This window comes from Helianthus annuus, chromosome 15, assembly GCF_002127325.2.
Source record: "Helianthus annuus cultivar XRQ/B chromosome 15, HanXRQr2.0-SUNRISE, whole genome shotgun sequence".
In the NCBI taxonomy this organism is placed as follows: Eukaryota; Viridiplantae; Streptophyta; class Magnoliopsida; order Asterales; family Asteraceae; genus Helianthus; species Helianthus annuus.
This window is the reverse complement of record NC_035447.2, coordinates 46818890-46832652: the sequence shown is the minus strand read 5'-3', so window position 1 is coordinate 46832652 and position 13763 is coordinate 46818890.

The window sequence follows — 13763 nt, the reverse complement described above, 5'->3', positions numbered from 1 at the left end:
TAAACCTCGTTTTGAGAAAATGTATTGCAACATAGCTAACCAACTCAAATCAAATTGGTTATAGTTTATAAAAATCTTGTAGCCATGATTCTTAACCCAAATACATTTATTTTAGAAAACCCATTTGCAAAACATCTCGTAAAAACTCGTTAATAAAACTCGTATGGTTTATATCTCTTAGAAAAACATCGTTGTGTGACATCGTTTCAAAATCGTTTACCCAAATGAACTAAATAACGCCACGATATGTAATATGTTGAAAACACTTATATATAGGAAGTACCAGCGGCGTATCCACCATGTTTTCACCATATCACACCCGTCCCGTTATCTAAACACTAACCAAAAACCAATCGTTTACTCGTTTAAATCGTTTAAATCATCCTCGTTTTAATTGTGAAAACTTATTTATGGTCGTCTCGCTAATAACATTCAAACCTTCGTGACTCGACTATCTCGCTTCTTGCTTCTTGCATTTACAAACCACCAAATGGTAAGTTAACTAACATCAGATTAAGTCGTTACCCACAACCCCCACACATAACCATGGGTGCAGTGCAATAACGGGATTTGTCAGATCCTATGGTACCATAACCTAATACTGGTCGGTTCGGCCAAAATTAATGAATGTCATTCGTTATGTAACTACAACCAACAAGTTTGTTCACATTATTGAAATCGTTATTAGTTTAGTAAAAATCGTTTTTAATCGTTTTTGAAATCATCGTTTAAACCTTGAAAACATTTTGTACATATAAATCACCCCAAAACAATTGAAAATAGTAAAATAGGGGAACTATGTACTCACGTGTAGTGCAAAGTATCCTCAATCAATAGAACTTCAACAAACTCAAGTAAACCAGAGAAATCAAGTAGCACCTAGTAATCGAATCACTAATCAAACAATAGACACCTAAATCGGAAGATCAGATAGAATGGAGTCTTGTAAACCAAATGAGTGTTGGAACCCATGTGATATGGTTTAACAAAGCCTACATCCTAAGACGGAACCTAACCTAAGTGCTTTCGATCCATCGCGACCCAATAAGGTAGCTTACGCTACTTTAACGCGTCGTTCACGCTAATGCGCGTTTGAGACGTCTAACTAGTCCTATGACAAGTATTATATGCCTATACATGTTTAAATATGTTATACAATCAGTTACGTGACAAAAGTTTAGGTTACATATGCTTAATTACCAATTATGTATAAAAAAGGCATTTTGGTAATTTACCTAAGGCATATAAACTACCTATCATACAACTACTTAAACTAGGTGACCATAAGGTATAACCTCGGAAGGTTATTCCCTAAGCAACTATGGTCACTAAACATGTTTGGTCGGATCCTAATGATCGACCAAAGGGGTCGTGTTTGAAAGTCTAAGCGGGTGTTTAGTTCGCTTGACTTATGACTCTACACAAGCACTAATCTAAAAAGTGACGAGCTAAACATGCTAAAACATGTTTAGTTAAGTTAGAAAACAGGTTTGGTATCAAAACAAACGGTTTTGATACCTAGAAGTAGCTTGGTTACAAAATACGTGAGAATACGCATTTTGGCCGAAGCTACGACTCGTCACTGAGCCTAGATAACGGTAATCAGTAGGTATAGTCACTAGGGGCTATAACCATCGTGATTACGCTCACGTTATGAAGTTCAAACAAACTTCGCATTCAACATAAACTGGTCAATGTAGAAAGTCAAACGCAGTTTGACTTTTACGATAAAAACGAATGAAAAGAGCGAAGGAATACTTACAATGGGTCCCCGCAAGCTTTGATCCGATTTACCCTCAGGTATGAAGTGTTCACTCCAAATTAGAGGGCCAAAATCAGATCAAGTGTGCTTTGGGAGTGAAATGGGGGTGGGTATTTATAGGAAATCTAGAGCCGTTAGGATCGTTTATCGGGAAACGAGCTTCAATCTTGGCCATACACTTGCATCCATAGTTTTACAATACCATGGGCACATCAAGATGGCCCCTAGTATCTTAAAATACCATGTGCAAGAGTGGGAATTGGCTGGATCAAGATGGAAACAGCTGTAGAAGATTCTGTGCAGATCTGGGTGTCTCAGGCGGCCCGCGTAAAAGACAAAGAAGTCTTACGCGGCCCGCGTGGGCTATGTTTCCAGAATTTGCAAAATGGTCCCTGAACTAGAGAAACTTGCATTTCGGCTCATTTTTGACACGTTTAAGCCCCGTTAACCTCATTTCAAGGCTCTAAAATGAAGTTAAAGTGTAGGGAACTCAAAAGATTCTCAAAAATATCCCGGATGTCGGTTCGTTTGGTCGTACGATCGCGTTATTCGCTTATTTACGACGGAAGTCGTAACGAACGCAAAAACGATCCAAATTGAGCGAAAAATGGATTTTTATTATGCCAAGCACTAAAATAAAATATTTTAATGCTTGCATAAATTTTTGGATGTGCGGATATTTTTAGAACGAAAGATATCCGCGAAAATGGAAACTTATGCACTTTTTGACGCTTTTAGTCCCTATTGATCAATAAAGTTTATTTTAGCATACCGAACCCCTCAATGCCTATTTCTAAGCTATGCAAAGGTTATTTAGGGTATGTTTAACTTATGATCAAGTTCCGGAATGTTAGTTACTATACAAATCGATATAGTTTCGCAATTTGACACAAATAGTCCCTGCGATCGAACAAACTTGATTTCAACACACCAAACCATCCAAAACTTATTTCTAAGTTATGTGGAGGTTATTTACGGTATGTTAAGCCTATTTCACTATTCCGGAGTGTTCGTTGCATTAAACTGGTTATATTTACGCATGGGTGCGCGTATAACCTTCTAGAAAGCGATTTAAGGCTTGAAATCGGAATCGAATCGAATTGAAAAATCACCAAACACAAATACACACATAATAACACAAAAACTCATATAATAACACCAAAGCACATTGTTTTATTAATAATCAACATTGTTTTATATTGAACATCGATTATAGAACACAGTTGTCATAGTCTCCCTTACTTCAGGAAATTCCGTCCCGAAATTTTGACTACAGGAAACTTGTGAAAACAAATGCGGATATTTCGTCTTCATCTGGTCCTCACATTCCCAAGTAAACTCTGGGCCACGTTTGGATTCCCAATGAACTTTGACTAATCGAATCCGTTTGTTCTTCAACTGTTTGAAAGCACGGTCCACGATCTCCACGGGTTTCTCGACAAAGTGCATCGTTTCATCGATTCGAATCTCATCGAGAGGAATGTGAAGATCAGCGTCAGCTAAACACTTTCGCAAATTGGACACGTTAGAAGTCTGATGAATATTACCAAGCTCTGGAGGTAGCTCTAGTCGATAGGCAACCTTCCCAATTCTTTCCACAATCTTAAATGGTCCCACATATCGAGGTGCAAGTTTTCCTTTCTTTCCAAATCTCACCACTCCCTTCCTAGGTGAAACCTTGAGTAGGACACGGTCTCCGACTTGAAATTCTAAGGGCTTGCGTCGCATATCCGTGTAACTCTTTTGACGGCTTCGAGCTGTCACAAGATTATCGCGGATTTTCTTGATTTTGTCCTGTAGTTTCCAGAATGAGCTCAGGTCCAGTAAGCAGAGCTTCACCGATCTCATTCCAACAGACAGGTGAACGACATTTTCGACCGTAGAGAGCTTCGAATGGCGCCATATTAATACTAGCTTGATAGCTATTGTTGTAAGAAAACTCGATCAGTGGCAGATGAGAATCCCAATTACCACCAAAGTCTATCACGCATGCTCTAAGCGTATCCTCCAAAGTTTGAATCGTCCTATCTGATTGACCATCTGTTTGGGGATGATAAGTAGTGCTTAGATTCAGTTGGGTTCCCATAGCAGATTGCATGGTCTTCCAGAAATGAGATGAAAACCGAGCATCACGATCAGAAATGATATCCAAGGGAACACCATGTCGTGATACAATCTCATCAACATAAATCTTTGCAAGTTTATCAGCAGATAGGTCCTCGCGAATCAGAATAAAATGAGTTGATTTCGTTAATCGATCGATAACAACCCATATAGCATCATGACCTTTAGATGTACGCGGTAATTTTGTGATGAGATCCATCGCAATGTTCTCCCACTTCCAAACCGGTATCTCTGGTTGTACAAGCAAACCAAAAGGTCGTTGATGTTTAGCCTTAACTTTGAGACAAGTTAGGCATTTTGATACATACAAGGCTACATCCTTCTTCATACCAGGCCACCAGCACTGAGTACGAAGATCCTTGTACATTTTATCAGCACCAGGATGGATAGAATATCGAGACTTGTGAGATTTGTCCATTACCAAGGTGCGAAGATCGTCTTGTTTCGGAATCCACAATCGATCCTTGAAATAGAGCAAACCATCGTCTTTCCTTTCGAGCTTAAGCTCAAGCTGACGTGGTAATTCCTTACCCATCAAATTTTGTGAAACATAAAATTGCTGAGCTTGAAGGACACGAGATTGAAGATCGGATAAAGTTCGAACTGAATGAAACATAAAATTGCTGAGCTTGACTCGCTCCTTTAGACTAAGCGCATCGGCTATGACATTCGCCTTACCAGGATGGTAACGAATCTCGCAATCGTAATCGCTCAAGAGCTCAACCTAACGTCATTGCCTCATGTTTAGCTCCTTCTGATTAAGAATATGCTGGAGACTTTTGTGGTCTGTGAAAACCACACACGCCATTCCATAGAGGTAGTGTCTCCAGATTTTAAGCGCAAAAAGCACAGCTCCTAACTCAAGATCGTGATTCGTGTAGTTCTTCTCATGAATTTTCAGCTGTCTAGATGCATATGTAATAACTTTACCTCGTTGCATGAAGACGCAACCAAGGCCTAAGTTGGATGCATCGCAATTGACAACGAAATCGTCGCTTCCCTCGGGCAGAGATAGAACATGAGCATTACACAGCTTCTGCTTCAGCGTTTGAAACGCTTCTTCTTGCTTGGGTCCCCACTCAAAAGGCTTATTCTTCTGAGTCAAAGCAGTGAGTGGAACCGCAATCTTTGAGAAATTTGAAATGAAACGTCGATAATATCCAGCAAGACCAAGAAAAGATCGAATCTCTGTGGGTGTCGTCGGTGTATTCCAATCCTTAATAGCAGCTATTTTGGATGGATCCGCATGAATACCTTGCTCGTTGACTACATGACCCAAAAACTGAACTTCTTTGAGCCAGAATTCACACTTGGAGAATTTAGCAAAAAGTTGTTCCTTCTTCAGGAGTTCCAAAGTCAAATGAAGGTGTTGCTTGTGCTCGGCTCGAGACTTCGAATAAACAAGAATATCGTCGATGAACACAATGATGAACTTATCTAAATAAGGTTTCCAAACCCTATTCCTTAAGTCCATGAAGATAGCTGGGGCATTCGTCAAACCAAAACGCATGACAGTAAACTCGTAATGCCCATATCTTGTGCGGAAAGCAGTTTTGGGAATATCTTCTTCGAGAACACGAAGTTGATGATACCCAGAACGCAGATCGATTTTAGAAAAGCATGAAGCACCTTGCAGCTGAAAGAGATCATCAATTCCAGGTAGGGGATATCGATTCTGGATGGTAAGCTTGTTAAGCTCACGATAATCGATACACATTCGAAAAGATCCATCTTTCTTTTTCACGAAGAGGACTGGAGCTCCCTAGGGCAAAAAGCTTGGACGGATGAATCCTTTATCAGATAACTCCTGAAGCTGTTTAGATAACTCTTGCATCTCCGATGGTGCAAGACGATAAGGTGCTTTCGCAATCGGGTTGGCATTGGGCACAAGGTCAATATGAAACTCGACTTGACGAACTGGAGGCAAACCAGGCAGGTCATCAGGAAACACCTCTGGATAATCCCGAACAATTGGAATATCCTGAATACTCTTGCTCTTGCTTTTCTCCTCGGTGACACGTGCTAGAAAAGCAACATATCCTTTTCGTAAATACCTTTGGGCTTCCATACACGACATAATCTTCAATCCACCTGATGGTTTCTCACCACGAACTTCTAAACATCGCCAGAAGACAAAGGAATACGAACAATCTAATCGAAACAAACCACCTTAGCATGGTGTTTGGTTAACCGATCCATCCCAACGATAATGTCGAAACTCCCAAGTTGCATCGGTGTGAGGTCAATAGCAAAAAGATGGTTATCAAGGTTCAACTGACAATTACGAATAACAGAATCGAGAACAAGAGGTTTACCAGTAGCAACTTCGACAGATAAGGGTTTCCTCAGTTTAGTTCTAGGTATCACAAGTAGAGGCTCAAAGGATAAAGAAACAAAACTTCTATCGGCTCCAGAATCAAAAAGAATAGATGCAGGTCGATTGTTAACAAGAAACGTACCGTTAACCACTTTGTTGTCGGCCCTCGCTTCGTTTGCATTAAAATTTTACGCTCGCCCACGAGCGGGATTCACATTCGCATTGACATTCGCATTCGCATTCGGGTTCGCATTCACCAGCCTCGGACAATTATTGCAGAAATGACTAACTCTCCACAATTGAAACATGAACCCGGTGGGAATCTCGCAGCATTCCCCTGAACCAGAGCTTGAACCTGGGCAACCAGATTTTGTCCCAAATGACAAACATTGGCCAAATGCCCAAGTTTACTACACGTCGTGCATTGCTTACAAGCTTGTTGTGCAACATGATGACCGTTGCAGCGAGCACAATGAGGTGTGGTACCAGCATACACCTTCTTCGCAGGCGGTTGAGCCGGTGGGTTCTGCGGGTTCTGTGCAGTCTATGCTGTAACAGCAAAGTTCTGAGCTCCCTTTTGTTTCCTCGACTTCTTTGACGACTCGCCTTTCTTACCCTTACCCTTTTCCTTGTCAGATTCGGTTGACTTCCTCTTATCACCCTTGCGGTTGAGTTTACCCTTCCTGACTTGAGACTCAGTCAGGGTGGCAGACAACTCGATCGCTTGACGGATGGTGGTAGGATTAACACCGGTCACAATATCCTGAATGGAATCGGGTAAACCATCGACATATCTCTCGATTGCTTTCTCCAGAGGGATAACCATAGTGGGACACAACAGACTGAGTTCCTCAAAACGATCCGTATACGCACGGTGTTCGCCCCATCTTGCTTTAAATCATCAAACTCTCGTTCCAAAGCTCGAATTTCGTGATGGGGATAAAACTCCTTCATCATGAGAGCTCGAAGCTCATCCCATGTTTGTGCCACAGCCACTTCGGCACCCCTATCGTGCATAATACCGTTCCACCAGGTAAGCGCTCGCTTCTCAAACACGCTTGATGCAAATTCAACCTTGCGCGCATTCGGACATTGCACATGTCTGAATGTGCTCTCGATACTCTCGAACCACTACAGGAGCGCAGTTGCTCCTTGTGACCCAGAAAACTTAAGCGGCTTCGCAGAATTGAAATTCTTGAAATTACACTGTGCATTATTGTTACTATTATTGTTGTTGTTATTGTTATTGTATAGCTCGTGGATTTGGGTCATAAGCCTGGAAGCACAGCAGCCATTTGTTGAGAGACAAGGGCTACGACTTCTTCAGCAGTAAAAGTTCGAGCATCGGTTCAAGCATCGCGTCGAGGAGGCATTGTCTAACAAAGAAACAGTGGAAACGAGTGAGGTTGAAAAACAAAAGAGGCATCGATAAAACATAAGAGAGGCGATCATTCGTTCGTTACCTCGAACAAACAAACGACACGTAGTGACTAATCAAAGTAAATAGGTCAAAAATAACGTATCGCGAAGACATGCTCGCCTATAAGTGGACACTCACCCCAAGAGTTCCCAGGTAAGAGTGACTGGTCCGATACTGCGGATTTGTACGAACACTCTAGCCTTAGACTGAAGACCCAGGGTACAGGCACCCACTCTTCCAGTTCGCACGTGTTCACACTATTTAGACCCAAATATGAGTCAAACTAGAAGGGTCAAAACCTTATAACAAAGGGTTCAAAACCTAGCAATCAATCATCCTAGAACAGATGATTAGTTTTCAAAGCGGATTCGAATTTTGTGTTCACGTTGTGGTTATCACCTAAGGATAGGTGACGGTATTGTTTTAAAATCTAAACACAAGAAAACTTGCGTTGGGGTCCTAAAAGTTATAGTCTAGGTCAAAGCATTACTAATAACCTAATTCCCTATAACCATTAGCTCTGATACCAACTCTTCTGTCACACCCCGACCACGTAAAACAACAAAATGTGGCGGAAACGTCGGGGAGTGTTGTAACAGAATTATCATTTCATAACCATGGATACAAAAAGTGTTTCGTTTTATTGATAATATTAAACATTAACATTGTCTTAACACATAACAAACAAGTTTCTTATCGACTATCATAGTTATTATGTCACTAAGGCCTTGTCCAGATCCTATGTGACGCATGCATCCTAGAATCACATCATTCAACAACACCTGAAACATATGTAAAAAAACAAAGTCAGCAAAGAAATTGCTGGCGAGTACATAAGTTTTATAAGAGCATCGGAATCATAGCTTTGTTTACATGTTGCAGTACTTTATTAGACTACAAGAGTCAAAACATAAACTTCGTTTTGAAAAAAATGTATTGCAACATAGCTAACCAACTCAAATCAAGTTGGTTATAGTTTATAAAAATCTCGTAGCCATGATTCTTAACCCAAAAACATTTATTTTAGAAAACCCATTTGTAAAACATCTCGTAAAAACTCGTTAACAAAACTCGTATGGTTTATATCTTTTAGAAAAACATCGTTGTGTGACATCGTTTCAAAAATCGTTTACCCAAGTGAACTAAATAATGCCACGATATGTAATATGTTGAAAACACTTATATATAGGAAGTAGCAGCGGCGTATCCACCATGTTTTCACCATATCACACCCATCCCGTTATCTAAACACTAACCAAAAACCAATCGTTTACTCGTTTAAATCGTTTAAATCATCCTCGTTTTAATTGTGAAAACTTATTTATGGTCGTCTCGCTAATAACAATCAAACCTTCGTGACTCGACTTTCTCGCTTCTCGCATTTACAAACCACCAAAGGGTAAGTTAACTAACATCAGATTCAGTCGTTACCCACAACCCCCACACATAACCATGGGTGCAGTGCAATAACGGGATTTGTCAGATCCTATGGTACCATATCCTAATACTGGTCGGTTCGGCCAAAATTAATGAATGTCATTCGTTATGTAACTACAACCAACAAGTTTGTTCACATTATTGAAATCGTTATTAGTTTAGTAAAAATCGTTTTTCATCGTTTTTGAAATCATTGTTTAAACCTTGAAAACATTTTGTACATATGAATCACCCCAAAACAATTGAAAACAGTAAAATAGGGGAACTATGTACTCACGCGTAGTGCAAAGTATCCTCAATCAATAGAACTTCAACAAACTCAAGTAAACCAGAGAAATCAAGTAGCACCTAGGAATCGAATCACTAATCAAACAATAGACCCCTAAATAGAAAGATCGGATAGAATGGAGTCTTGTAAACCAAATGAGTGTTGGAACCCATGTGATATGGTTTAACAAAGCCTACATCCTAAGACGGAACCTAACCTAAGTGCTTTCGACCCATCGCGACCCATTAAGGTAGCTTACGCTACTTTAATGCGTCGTTCGCGCTAATGCGCGTTTGGGACGTCTAACTAGTCCTATGACAAGTATTATATGCACATACATGTTTAAATGTGTTACATAATCAGTTACGTGACAAAATTTTAGGTTACATATGTTTAATTACCAATTATGTATAAAAAAGGCATTTTGGTAATTTACCTAAGGCATATAAACTACCTATCATACAACTACTTAAACTAGGTGACCATAAGGTATAACCTCGAAAGGTTATTCCCTAAGCAACTATGGTCACTAAACATGTTTGGTCGGATCCTAATGATCGACCAAACGGGTCGTGTTCGAAAGTCTAAGCGGGTGTTTAGTTCGCTTGACTTACGACTCTACACAAGCACTAATCTAAAAAGTGACGAGCTAAACATGCTAAAACATGTTTAGTTAAGTTAGAAAACAGGTTTGGTATCAAAACAAATGGTTTTGATACCTAGAAGTAGCTTGGTTACAAAATACGCGAGAATACGCATTTTGGCCGAAGCTACGACTCGTCACTGAGCCTAGATAACGTGGTAATCAGTAGGTATAGTCACTAGGGGCTATAACCATCGTGATTACGCTCACGTTATGAAGTTCAAACGAACTTCGCATTGACCATAAACTGGTCAATGCAGAAAGTCAAACGCAGTTTGACTTTTACGATAAAAACGAATGAAAAGAACGAAGGAATACTTACAAAGGGTCCCCGCTAGCTTTGATCTGATTTACCCTCAGGTATGAAGTGTTCACTCCAACTTAGAGGGCCAAAATCAGATCCAGTGTGCTTTGGGAGTGAACTGAGGGTGGGTATTTATAGGACATCTAGAGCCGTTAGGATCGTTTATTGGGAAACGAGCTTCGATCTTGGCCATACACTTACATCCACAGTTTTACAATGTGACAACTCGTATTTCAAACCTCTCCTTATACTTTGATGTAACCTGTATGAACTCTACTTGGTTATGCTATATGTGATTTTAAGTGGAATGTATGTTTTATTTGGTTATGTGATATATGTTTTGATTGTATGTATATTGTAACCGCACAACAATAATTCAATCGCACAAGCTATTGGACTTTAGTGCCACACCATCCTCGGCCCACATCTTTTGTAATCGAACCAAGGGGCAGCCCATGTAAAGGGTTCGGCCCACTCCTCTTATACGAATACAAACACCTTTTGTGAGGTTATGTTTCTCATTATTTGCAAACACTCAAAACACTCCAAACCCTACTCTCTCTTTCTATCCTCTCGAAGCCGACGGCAAGCACACCCCTCTCTATCGAAGCTTTCTTGCTCGGATTGATCCCATTCTTCTCTCAACCAGTTAGTGTTTGTAATTATCGGTTGTGTGTTAAATGATGTGATGATCTTTATATATTACGAATGATATATGATTGTTTATGAATGTTTGGTGTTTGTTATTCGGCTCATATGTATAGTATTTTTGATCAATATAGAGTTTGTTAATCATATGATGTAAATGATGGCCTAGAATCCATTACATGTTAATCGGCTGTTGGACGAGTATATGTGGATGGTTTGATGTGTGTAAAATGCAACATATAAATTACATCAAATAAGGCATAAAACTAACCCTTTTTAAGTACTAATGTTGGAAAAAGAGTGTTTTTGTCTTCCTTTTGTATTTTCAGGATGAAATGAGCTCAAATTCACAAAAGAAGCAAAAAGACAGCTAATTCTAACATAAATACAAGAAAAGGAATAAAAGTAGACTGCCCGAACCCTCAACGGCATCCTCCCAAGCAAAGAAGAGAAAACAGAAGCCTGAACACGCCCCGTGCTCAGCCAGCACGGGGCCGTGCCCAAGAAGCAGCAGAAAAGACAAACCTGTAGAAGCTTCTATTGCCCACCACGGGGCCGTGTCCAGTGAGCACGGGGGCGTGGCGAAAGTACAGCAGGCGCATTAATTGTAATCGCGAATTACAATTAGTGAAGAGAGAGAGTGTCAGACGGGCACGGGGGCGTGTCCAGCGGACACGGGGCCATGCCCAACCTTCAGTTCAGCCTATAAATAGGAGTGTTTGGTTTCATTCCAACTCATCCCTTGGCACGCCACCTCTCTCACACTTCATCCACCACCCACCACCACCATAACACCATCATCCACCACCATCATCCATTGTCCATCGTAGAGTGTGTGAGTCGTCTCGGGATCCAAGATTGATAGTAAGAGTTCTTGACAATCAAGGCCATGTTTGCCTAAGTCTCTTACATCACTTGGTGAAGACAAGTGTTTAGTATAATACTTTTTATTTTTAATCTTTTGCACTTTTTATTTGGTTTTGTGTTAATGACTTTAATAACTAGTTTCTTATGTTGAAGGTGATCTTTCCTTATCGTTTGTCCGTGGTGTCTTGGCATTATTTTACTGTCTATATAAAATAAAAGATTTTCACCATTCATATCTCCACGGTCTATATGGAGATATATTGGCTACCTGGTCGGGGGTTAAGGGAACGGTTTGGCAAGGGTCTTGGCCTTGTTCAGCATTTAGAGGTCCTGCAAGGGACTTGGGTCAAATTTAGTAGGATCTCCTTCAATGCCCATAGGTATTGGATGGCGGGGATCCAAACTCTTTGACCCCCTCATAAGTTAACTACTATTAATACTATAACCCGGCTATTTAGGACTGTATCCCTGCTGACTCAGACTACTTAGCCGAGGGTAACATCACCGCCAAAAGCGGGGCCTACCACAATTTGCATTAATAACTTAATTCATTATCTTCCAATAATCCAGCCCTTTAGGATTGTATCCTTGCTGACTCAAACTACTGGGTTGAGGGTAACGTCACCTTCAAAAGAGGGGCCTACTACAATAACTAAGATAATCTCTTAAACAAGTGCGAAAGTGCGAAAATAATCAAAGGTTATACTAATACACGAGTCGGATCCAAGTGATTCATCTTGTCTATCTGTTTTTATTTTATTTTTATTTTTCAGCATTTAGTTAGTTTTTATTTTCTTAGTTTAAAAACATTTTTCTAACTTTTTGATTTGATTAGACATTGAGGATAAACCGGTATTCAAAGCTCTTGTGTCCTTGGACGACCTCGGTATCTTACCAACACTATACTACGTCCACGATGGGTGCACTTGCCCATATGTGTGTTTAGTGTTAGTGAATATCGTGTTTTATAAATTTAAACTTGGCTAAAGGTGTAAGGGGCTTAATTATATATTAAAAATATATTACACTACACACGCATCAAGTTTTTGGCGCCGCTGCCGGGGACACAAGGATTTTAAGAAAGTTAGGAGTCAACGGCCTAATCATATTTTTATTTTTCTTTTTAATTTTTTAGGATTTTCTTAGTTTTTCAGCTTCTGCAGAGCTCAGCACGGGCCGTGCCCGCTGAACACGCCCCCGTGCTCAATCATTGGAACTGGCAATCCTGTTTTAAGTCAGACAGTAAGCTGAACACGGGGCCGTGCTCACTCAACACGCCCCCATGCCCAAGATTCTCTTACTGAAAACAGAACCGTTTGATCCCGACGGTTGGTAATTTCTGACACAAACATGAGTGATAGTAATTCTTTTTTACTTTTGGCACTCTTATGGTATGTGGTGTCAATTATGTGGAGGCGAACATGAAGAATTAAAATGTTATTTTCTAAATTATAGGCCCCACTATATAGACCCACCAATTCCTTATAACCTTAAGAGGGGCGAAAGTAAAAATAAGCACTATCTCTCCCTCGAATGCGCCCAGCCAGATATTCTAGGGGAAATGCTCCTTGACGAGTTATTTCAACTAGAAGAACTAATTCTAAATTGGTCAAAAGAACTTAGGAAGGATTTTATTGATCCGCCCCAAGACGATGACCATGAAGAAATGTTGGAACCGCATTCCGACAACCTCGTTGCTTCCGAAAATACCTTCATACCTAGAAAAGACTTGGACGATAATCGTCCCTGTGCCGATTGTGCCGTGAAGGACTCTCCATCGACTTTGTTCGATGCATACATAGACCTGAGCGATTCGGCATACACCTTCTTTAACGAGAGCCCGGGAAAGGGTTGGACTTGTCCACCTAGAATGAAAATAGGAATTACCCTCACCGACAACCTCTTGCGTTCTCGCCTTAGTATAGGACAATTAAGGTATCTTAGGCACTTTGGGGTTGTTCCATCCAGTAAGG